Below are 11,121 nucleotides of genomic sequence, written 5' to 3' on the forward strand. Positions count from 1 at the left end.
TTAAGCAGGACAAGGGATGACAAGGGAAAAAAGCTGCAGGGCAAGGGATGTGGTACCATGCATGGTTCAACTTAGATTTTGAGATGTACCAGGGAAGCTCTGGGTCTTGAACCCTCTGGGGTATATTCTTTTTCTCCTCCCCCCCTACTCCTTCCTCCTCTTCCTCCATCTCCATGGCTCCTCTGTGGTTAGGCTCGTCCTTTCTCACCTGGCCAGTCACCCTGGCCTTCCTCTGGTTTCCCTACCTGCCCTCATTTGTAGAAATTCATTCATTTATTCATTCATTCAGAATATGCTAAGGGGAGAGAGAAATGGAGCTGGGCACTTCTATCCTCCCCACCTCATCCTGTCCTAGCAGACCACGCCCATTCCTAATGTGTCTCGCTCTTTCAGGCTGTCTTTAAATCTGTGTTTTCACCATTTAGAATCACCCCTGCTCTACCTTCTGGAACATTCTCATTATCTGTCATCCACTGAGGCTGAACTCAACGTCTGTGTCTTCCCAGGTGGCCTTCCCCTGCTTCAAGTCACTTCTCAGAGCCACATTCTCTGTACATCTTTCTAGGTATCTAGATCTCACTGGTCTATAGGTTCCATAACAGCAGAAAGAGTGGCTTCTGGGACTCTGAGCTAAGGTGGGCTAAGGAAAGTGCTCTTAGAAGAGTCCAAAGTAGGAACCTGAGATCCCATGTTGAGGTTAGCACCCAGCTATAGAGTTCTTCAGCATACTCCCCAGTGCACCGAGCCTCGGTATTGGAATGACGAGAGGCAACCTGGATACTATATGCAGTTAGATGTCTAAGAAGAGGGCAGTGCCCACCAGGAGATGCGGCTGCATGAATGATGGTAGAGTTGGAGGGGGTGCTGGGATCTTCAGGATCCCCTCCCCTGAAACCCACGCCAACTATGGAACTATGGTTGTAGGTGGTTCCTGCCTGGGAATTGCCCTAGAACTGCTGAAGGATGTGTTACCCCCCAAGGGTGATCCGTGCTGGTGACTGGGGTATGTAGGGATCTTCTCACTGTGAGGGCCATCTGACTGTGACACCTGTCACCCTGCAGGTGCCTAAGGCTAACGAAGCTGACCTGGCTGCCCGGACAGGGTTCCCTTCCTCCCTCTCAAAGGTCATGAAAAAGTTGATCTCTTGTGTGTGGAGGGCAGCATGATGGTGGAGTGCAGAACAGGTTGTGAGCTTAGCCTTTGACAGCTGAGCCAGACCCCTGTGGAAGTTAGGGAAAGGATTGAAGGCCCTCAAGGAGATGGCAACCCCGCAGGGAGACCAACAATGTCAACTAACCTGGACCTCTGGGAGCTCCCAGAGACTGAGTCACCAACCAAAGGTATACACTGGCTTGTCTGAGGACCCCAGCTCATATGTAGCAGAGGGCTGCCATGTTTAGCCTGAATGTGAGAGGATGTGCCTAATCCTGCAGAAACTTGATGCACCAGGGAGGAGGGATACCGGGGGGGGGGGGGGGTAGTGCCCTCTCAAAGGAAAAGGGGAGGAGGGATAGGAGCAGGAACTCTTTGAGAGAGGACCAGGAAGGGGAGAGCATTCAGGAGAGAGAGAGAGAGAGAGAGAGAGAGAGAGAGAGAGAGAGAGAGAGAGAGATTTAAAAACAAGATGGAAGAAGTTCCAGGCACAGGGATCTGCGTGTGCAAGAGCCCTGGGGTGGAAAGAGATGGGCACTTTGAGGAAATGGGAAGAGGCCATTGTGGCAAGAGCGATGCCAGCTGGTCAAGGGTATAGCAGGCAGATCAGGCCTCCCAGGGCATGGGCCATGGAGAAGGCTTGGCTTTTACTTGGAGTGTGCAGAAAAATGATGGAAAATTTCACACTGGATAATAAGACAATGCCTCAGATGCTGGGGACAGAAGGTCTGGGTACCTAGCCCTACCCCCAGGACAGTCTCTAACCTATCCATATGCCTTGAGATAGGGTGGTAACCTTGGAATCTAGGCCCTTCCACTGCCTTTGTTAGCCTCAGTCGTCTTGTCCTTTTGATCTGGGAACCCCCTTTATTCCCTTCAGTCATGTAGGACCCCTGGGGACTTCTATTTATCTGCAGTATAGCCTGATACAGGAGTAGGGCAGTGCTAATGACAATGAGGCATTTGAGTGTAAAATTTAAGTGCATCAGAAATCTCCATCATGAGCTGGAGGGATGGCTGAGCAGTAAAAGCATGTACTGATCTTGCAGAGAACTGGAGTTCAATTTCCAGCACCAGTGTCAAGTAGCTTATAACCACCTGTAACCCAAACCCCAGGACATCCAACACCTCCAGCCTTCTTGGACACAACACACACACACACACACACACACACACACACACACACACACACACAGAGATACGTGTACATACTTATACACACTCTCACATACACTCACACTCAACACACTCAACACACACACACACACACACAGGACAGGTGGAGACATAATCAAAAATAAATCTTTAAAGGTTTTCAGTCATTAAGATAAATATTTCAATACTTAAAAATATAATCCACATTAAAACCCAAGACAAAAGGGAAAGTGCATAATGTGGGTTGAATTCATAATTAACTGAAATTTGGGTATTTTTATTTGTGAATGAGTTTTTGGCATTAATATTTTGTACTCCTCTCAGTGCAACAGTGCATTACCTGCTGTGTGGAATTGGGGAAACCCTTGGAGTGAGCAGGACAGATGATATTCCAGCATTCATAAGAGTTAGACCTTGGGAACACTCTAGAATGATCTAGAAAGCACAGCTCTGGACTCTGTTGAGAACCATCACTTTGTACAGATTGGTGTCTTTTCCACATGTTTCTGCTTTCAGTCTGGGGCTAGCCCCTTAGGGCTCCATCTACCACTGGCTGTTGTGCTCAGGGATTAACTATACCGCTCCTGGGCATATACCCAAAAGATGCTCCAACATAAAACAAAGACACATGCTCCACTATGTTCATGGCAGCCTTATTTATAATAGCCAGACGCTGGAAAGAACCCAGATGTCCTTCAACAGAGGAATGGATAGAGAAAATGTGGTACATCTACACAATGGAGTACTACTCAGCTATTAAAAACAATGACTACATGAAATTCTTAGGCAAATGAATGGAACTAGAAAATATCATCCTGAGTGAAGTAACCCAGTTACAAGAGAACATACATGGTATGCACTCACTTCACTGATAAGTGGATATTAGCCCAAAAGCTTGGAATACCGAAGGAACAATTCACAGACCATATGAAACTCAAGAAGAAGGAAGACTAAAATGTGGATTCTTCAGTCCTTCTTAGAAGGGGGAACAAAGGGGTTGGGGATTTAGCTCAGTGGTAGAGCGCTTGCCTAGGAAGCGCAAGGCCCTGTGTTCGGTCCCCAGCTCCGAAAAAAAAGAACAAAAAAAAAAAAAAAAAAAAGAAGGGGGAACAAAATACAAGAGGAAATGCAGGGACAAAGAGTGGAGCAGGGACTGAAGGAAAGGTCATCCTGAGACTGCCCCACCTGAGGACCCATCCCATATGCAGCCACCAAACCCAGTCACTATTGCTGATGCCAGGAAGTGCTTGCTGGCAGGAGCCTGATATGGATGTCTCCTGAGAGGCTGTGCCAGAGCCTTACTGATACAGATGAGGATGCTTGCAGCTAACCCTTGGACTGAGCATGGAGATCCCAATGGAAAAGTTAGAGAAAGGACTGAAGGAGCTGAAGGGGATGGCAACCCTATAGGAAGAACAACAGTATCAACCAACCAGACCTCCCAGAGTTCCAGGGGACTAAACCACCAACCAAAGAGTACACATGGAGGGACTCATGGTTTCAGCTGCGTGTGCAGCAGAAGATGGCATTGTCTGGCATCAAGAGGAGGAGAAGCCCTTGGTCCTGTGAAGGCTCGTTTCTCCAGTGTAGGAGAATGCTAGGGTGTTGAGGTAGGAGTGGGCAGATGGGAGTGGGAGCATCCTCATAGAAGCAGGGGGAGGGGGAAGGAGGAGGAGAAATGGAAAGGGGGGGTAAGGGGATAACATTTGAAATGTAAATACATAAAATATCATTATATATATACATACATAACACACACACACACACACACACACACACACACACACACACGAAGAAAAACTGTAGAGATCATGCATAGGCCATGTGATGGATGGAGCTGAGGGACTGAGAATCCCTTATCAGTCATCCATCTCCAGGCACGGAACTCTGTGAACATATCTCTTCAGAGTTCCAATCTGACATCTTCCTTGGCCTAAGATGAGCAGAGGAGTTACTCTGAGCCCCCATGGAATATGCATCTCTGAGGAAAGCCTGCTTACACAAAGCTAGCTCTATGTGCCAACTTCTAAAAATCTGTGTTCAGTATAGATAGGACCCCCGGCCTGATGAGGACAGCTTGAGAGGAGGGTTCAAGACGGGGAAGGAAGAAGCAACAGTGATGGAGGTGGTGGAACCGCTGACCATGGACATGTTCTCTGCCACAGATCACAAACAGACCCCTGCCAACCTGACCCTTTCTTTGTCCACTCTAATTTCTCTCTCCGAACACTGACGGTCTGTCTTTTGGGGAAATCTCCTTTCACCTCCACGGACCTCAGTTCCAACATCCACCATGTAGAAGACTGGGCTCAGGATTGCTGCCTTTGGGGTGAGTCCAAGGATCTAGACACCGTGGGCTTCAAGTCCCTAGCAAGCTGGAGGTTAGCTTCATTGGCATGATGCCTGCCTAGAAGGAGGGAATTTTGATGGAAGTATTGCTTCTCAGACTGGCCAGTGGCTGTGTCTAAGAGAGATGTATTTTCTTGATTAATGATTGATGTAAGAGGGTCCAGCCCACTGTGGGTGTCACCCTTCCTAGGCAGGTGGGTCTGAGCTATATAAGAAGGCTAGCTGAGCGAGTAAGCAAGCCAAAAGAACAAGCCAGTGAGCAGTAATCATCCATAGGTCCTGCTTCCAGCTTCCTGCCTTGAGTTCTTGCCTTGCCCTCCGTCAATGATAGACTGTGCTGTGGAAGTATAAGCCAAATAAACCCGTTCCTCTCCAACTTACTTTCAGTCGTTTTTTTTTATCATAGCAACAGGAAGCAAACTAGAGCACCTAGTGTTATGATTGGCCCAGGGTTTGATGAACAACACAACAGAAAACATGGTATGGTATTATCATGCCTATAATCCTGGAAATGGGGAGGTGGAGGCAGAAGGATCAGCAGTTCAAAGTCATCACTGGTTACATAGCTAGCTGGAAGCCTGCTTGGACTACATAAGCTATTGTCTCAAAGACAATGACGAAAAAGGAAACAGAAACCACTCCTTGCCCACTGTGAGCCCTACCCCACTAGCTAGGGAGACCTTGGTAGTTGCATGCCCTTGTGATGCCTCAGTTTCCCATCCATGGGAAACTGCTAACTGGCTGCTAACTCAGAGTGTCCTGGCGGGGTGGGAAGTAAATGAGCTGATGTTTGTATATAGTGCCTGGAGAATAGCAACCACTCAATAAATGCTTCATGCTCACCTCTAGTCGAAGATAAAGTTCCTACTTTCTCCGAGACTCTGGAGTTGCAAGTTTCAAAGAATCTATTGTTCAGGGATTCCGTGACATTCCAAATCTGTAAGCGGCTAGTGGAGATGCCGTGTTCTGGGATCCTTGATCCATAACTTTGTGGATTTGCCTCATGCAAGCTGGGAGCCTGTCTGGCTAGCCCAAGCCTGGTACTCTCAGCCACCAGCCAAATAAACACAATAAGCCTAAGAAACATCCAGAGATGGCTTGACCTTCTTCACTGACCTTCGGTAGCTAACTCTTATAATCAATGAAGACAAACAAAGGCCATCCCTCTCCTAGCTTGGAACTCCTTTTACCGAGGACCTACTGTGGCTCCCTACTTGTTTTCCAAACAAGTCCTATCTCTCAGCCCGGCTACTGAAACCCGGTTAGCTCTCATCCACTTTAAAGCTGAGAGCTTATGAACAGGGAAGGGAAGTCAAGATGATGCCTAGGAAACTCTTCTAGGACTACATACCTTTGTGCACTCTTACCTACACCCAAACTATTTTATTAACCAGCTGTCAAGTTCCATCTGGGCTCTGAGGACACAAAAGTAAATATGGAAGACTGCGTCCCTTGGGCACTCACAAAGCTCATTTCAACCCTCTCTCACTGCCCAGCCTTCATCCTAGGCCTTAAGTTTACAGCCTCCATAATGTTGGACTCTTCTCTCGTTTGCAAGCGGACCAGTACCACCACCTACCACTCAGGGCTGGGGTGGAGAGGAAAAGACGTGGAAATGGGGAGCCCTTACACAGCCTGCATGCAACAGGTGTGCAGTGCACATCGGTTCTGTCAGGGAGGTAGAGGTCCATCTTTCCTACCACCAGATCCCTTTAGAGCCCTCCATGGGAGTTGGAGACAGGCGGGGCTGGGATCCAGCTCTGGTAGGAGGATGGGTGCACATGTACCTGCTTCCCTGGGTGGGCTGCAGGGTATGTTGACTATTCTCAGACAGACTCAAAAGAGGCTGAGGACGCATGCTGTCTTCCCCAGCTGTGCCTGAGTCTCACCTCCTGGTTTGCTGCGGCATACAACAGACCTATTCCCTTTTCCCTCTATTTTGGGGGTTGGGAGGAGATGTTTCATAGAGGGCAGAACAAAACTAGCTCTAAGAGACAGGCTGAGGCATTTAAGCCCAGTCCAAAAGGCAGTGGGGAGTGAAGGCTAGTTCTGGGAAGGAGTCTCCAGGCAAAACTTGCCCATCACCTCCCAGGAGCGCCTCTGTTCCTTGCATCTCACCCTAGAAGCTGTCTGGGGCTCCCGCCAGGGCCAGCCATGAGCCCCTGGCCTATTTGGGGGTTAGATTATTTTTTCATTAAGTTTGTAATTATTGAAAAGTGCAAGTCATTTGCGACGTCCTGAGCGAAGCAGGCAGTGGAGGTTAAGGCTTTTTTCCCTGCCTGCGGCCGGCTGGGCCCCCACCCTGTTCTGGGGAAAGGGGAACATTGTTGGGGAAAATAAACAGGAGGCTGAGATCCTTCAGGGACTTTATGAGCCTGACCCCACCCCACTCCCTAGCCTGCTCCTTATTAATTAAAGGGAAGACTAGCTTCCAGGGCACTTTCTGGACAGGCTAGGCCTGTGGGCAGACCATAGGGATATTGTGGGCAGGCCTTGAAGGTAAAAATTCACTCCCCTGAAGAGGACTGTATATCTCTCCCATTTCTATAGCCCCCTGGCATCCCAGGAGGGAGTTACTATTGTGGATACTGAAATAGTTCCTGAAGAGAAAGGGCCACCATGGAAGGTGTCTGTAGGGTATTTACTCTGTGAGCAGTGGGACCCCATCAGCACCCCAGCTCTCATCTGTGTTAGTCATGGAAAACTGTGGACACACACAGTAACCCATGTACATATTTGTTTACATTACCACTTTTGCTGTGTGCCAAGTACTGTTCTAGGCAAGAGAGTGAGAAGACAGGTATCCTCATCCTATCCAGGAGCCAGTAGAATACAGGGGTCAGCAGGTACTCCAACTAGATGTGTCAACCAGAGTGTCTGTCATTCCTTGCTAGGCTGATGACAGACAAGCACAGGTAAGGCAGATTATAGCTAGTCAGTCATAGGAAGGCAGAGGACCCTACAAGAAAGTGACTCTGAGGGGTTGGGGATTTAGCTCAGTGGTAGAGCACTTGCCTAGCAAGTGCAAGGCTCTGGGTTCAGTCCCCAGCTCCAGAAAAAAAAAAAACTTAAAAAAAAAAAAAAAAAAAGAAAGTGACTCTGAGCAGAGACCTATGGTGGAGGGGGGAAGGTGGCAAGTTTTTGGCAGTGTGACTTCTACCTTAACAGCCTTAAAAGAATCAGACTGAGCTCCCAACGCCCACCCGCTTTCCTACTTCTAGGTTTCCTGGCCAGGGTCCAGTGCTGTCCCTCCTGCTGCCTGCCCAGCCTGCAGTGTCTTATCTGCGCTTCCTTCAACAAATCACTTGTCGCTTTTTGAACTGTACCCAGCACATCTGTAAAACCAGACTGCCAAGCCCTTCCATGGGAGACACGGACTGTCCAGTGACGAGCTCAGAACCCTTGTTATTGGTAAACGTCTGCCCCTCGAAGCAGTGTTTTTCCATTTAAAATACTAATGAACTGGTTTGCTGAGGCTCTGCCCAGTACCGGAGTGTTTTTCCACTTGGATCTCTGATGGAAGGGACTGGGATAGTAGCCAACTAAAGACATCCCTGTTCTTCTTGTTAGCATAAAATAAAATAAAACAACCGCCCCTGATGCCCATCTTCAGTCCCAGCACTCTGGAGGCAGAAGCAGGTGATCTCTGTGAGTATGAGGACAGCCTGATTCACATAATGAGTTCCAGGACAGTCAGAGCTCCACAGTGAGGCCCTGCCTCAAAATAAAAACGGAATGAATTCAAGTTCCCCCCAAATAAGAACAAACAGGAATACAGACTCAGGAGCCGAGATGTTTGAAGCTCTGAACTACAGCAGATCCATCAATGGACCGGAGAAGTACTGAGCAGATGCTCTGGGGCTGCAGACAACTGAATGGTTTCTCAGAAAGACGCAAGGACTAGAGGAGCCAGACGCCAGCAGAGGTGCTAGCGAGGCTGTGGTGGAGGAAGGCTGGACTTGGGAGCCCTAGATTTCCAAGCCCTTGTCCAGTCCATCCAGGGCTCCGCTCAAAGCCAACCAGCAAGGGAAACTCACTGGAAAGAGGAACCAAAGAGGCCCCCAAGGGAGGTGCTCCAGGCCAGACAGAGGAGGACCTCAACCCTTTTGCCGAGAACGTTAGGACTACCTTGTCCTATCCTGTGTGAAGAACTCACTAAGAATCATATCGAGTCCCTAGCTTCCGTAACCACAATACCTGACAGAACCAATCTAAGGGAGGAAAGGTAGATTTCACTCATGGTCATAAGTTCCACTTCCTAGTACGATGGTTGTCTAAGTAACTGTGGGACTGTTTATAAATGGCCACACTGTTATAATATGGACAGGAAGCAAAGAAAGGAGGTAGACAAAGGGGGAGAGGGGAAAGAGTCCCTTCCAAAAATTTAGCATTTCTAGGGAGGGGGATTGTCTTAAAACTTAGTGACCCAAACAGCCACAGTGGATTGCTTCATAGTATAGCTTAGCTTCATGTGGCTCTGTCTGGCCTCCCTTAAATGTCTCCTTCAGATGCCTAGTGCCCTACAGCCCACTCAGCTGACATCGGCTGAGGTAATAGAAATGATCTCGTCACACATCCATTGTCCTCCAGGAAGCCAGCCTGGGTTATTGCCAGCCTTGGGCTTCCCTGAGCTGAAGGAAACAAAGACCCAAAGATAGAAGTCGTTCCCCAGCTTCCCCCTGTGACGTGTTTGCTGTTATCTCATTGGTCAAAGTCTATTATGACTGGGGTAGAAGACTAGGGCTTGAGTAGAAGTCAAGAATCTCCTGATCTTTGTTTCGTGGCTTTTCTAGGGCAACCTGAAATGCAGGTGACAGTGTGTGTAACACAATAGGAAACGGATTTCTTGACACTCTGCCCAGAGCCTGGTGAAAAATAGCAACCTCATTAACTATCAGACATGTTGGCCTTTGAAGAGATCACTCAGGGAGCCACATCATAGGACTCTTTTCAGGGTGAATAGAGACTGTGCCAAGTGCTCAAAGAAAACAACTATGTTTAAGTGGCTATTGTAATGGGGGGAGGGGAAGGCCGAGAGTTTGAGAGGGGCCATTGCTAAGATCGAGTAGACACGGCAGGAATCAGCATCGACAGTCACGACAGCAAAACACTGAAGACAAAACTAACAAAAGTAAGCACCAGGGAAAACAATCGCTGTCCGTCACCTGAGGAAGCCAGAGATGGAAAGAGGCTATAACTAAGCTAAAATCCCGTCCTGATTACAGAGGAAGCCTGCATGTGGCATCTGAAATGAGAATGTCTCCAGACATACACTGGAGTGAGGGGAGGAACAGAAGCTGCCTTATGTGACTTTATAAAGGAAAAACATCAGGGTAACAAAGAACATACTACCCCAAAGAGAGAAAGATCAGACATTAGACCCATGGAATGACATGGAAACCCACAAAGCTTCAACACCTGCTTTTCAGCAGAGGGGACTACCCCTTTAACAAGTGCTGTGCAGAATACTGGGTTTCCCTCATGGAGAAGGATGAGACTAGACCCATATATCTCACTCTGTTAAAAAAAAAGTCAATTCAAACTGTGTCAAGTGCCTCAGTGTAAGTCCCGAGTCTCTGGAGTTGTTAGGAATCTCCTTAAGATCATGGCTTGGGTGAGGACTTTTGGAAAAGGACCCAGGCAATAGCAACAATGATTGATTGGTGTTTATGTAAAATTTAAAAACTTCCATTCAGCAAAGGAAACAGCATAGTGAAGAGACAGCTAATGTATAGCAGGAGCTCATTGTAGCTACACACACACACACACACACACACACACACACATCATATCATATCATATCATAAAGAACTCAAAAACTTAAAAGTCAGAAAACCAAATCAAATCCATATATGGGGAGTTAATCGAATGGAAGGTTCTCGAAGAAGTACAAATGGCCAATAACCGTGACGGATGTCCAACATCCTTAGCCATGAGGAAGGTGAAAGATGTCCAACATTTTTTGCTATCAGGGAGATGGAAATTAAAACTACGTTGAGATTCCATGTCACCTCAGTCAGGTTTCTGTCGTTAAGAAAACAAATAAAGGCCAGAGAGATGTCTCCATGGGCAAAGGCTCTTTCCCAGCCTGATGGCTCTGATTTCAGTTCCCAGAACCCATATGATGGAGGGAGAGAACAGACCCGACTAGTTGCCCTCTGACCTCCACATGTGAGGTGTGGAATGTGCACAGACACGTACATACAATCAGTACATACACGCATACATGCATGCACACATACACTCACATGCACGCACATACATACTGTTTATGGAAAAGGACAATAATAACAAAAGCTGTTGAGCGTGTCAGGTGGACCCCCTTATTCTCTGATGGTGGGGTTGTAAGCTAGTGCAGCCATTAATGAAAATCAGTATGGGGGTTCCTCAAGAACCAAACCAAAGGTACTGCATAACCTAGCCACACCACTGCCATGTACAAACCTGAAGAAGCCCACAGAGCT

The sequence above is a fragment of the Rattus norvegicus genome, chromosome 3 (assembly GCF_021556685.1).
Source record: "Rattus norvegicus strain SHRSP/BbbUtx chromosome 3, alternate assembly SHRSP_T2T, whole genome shotgun sequence".
Classification (NCBI taxonomy): Eukaryota; Metazoa; Chordata; class Mammalia; order Rodentia; family Muridae; genus Rattus; species Rattus norvegicus.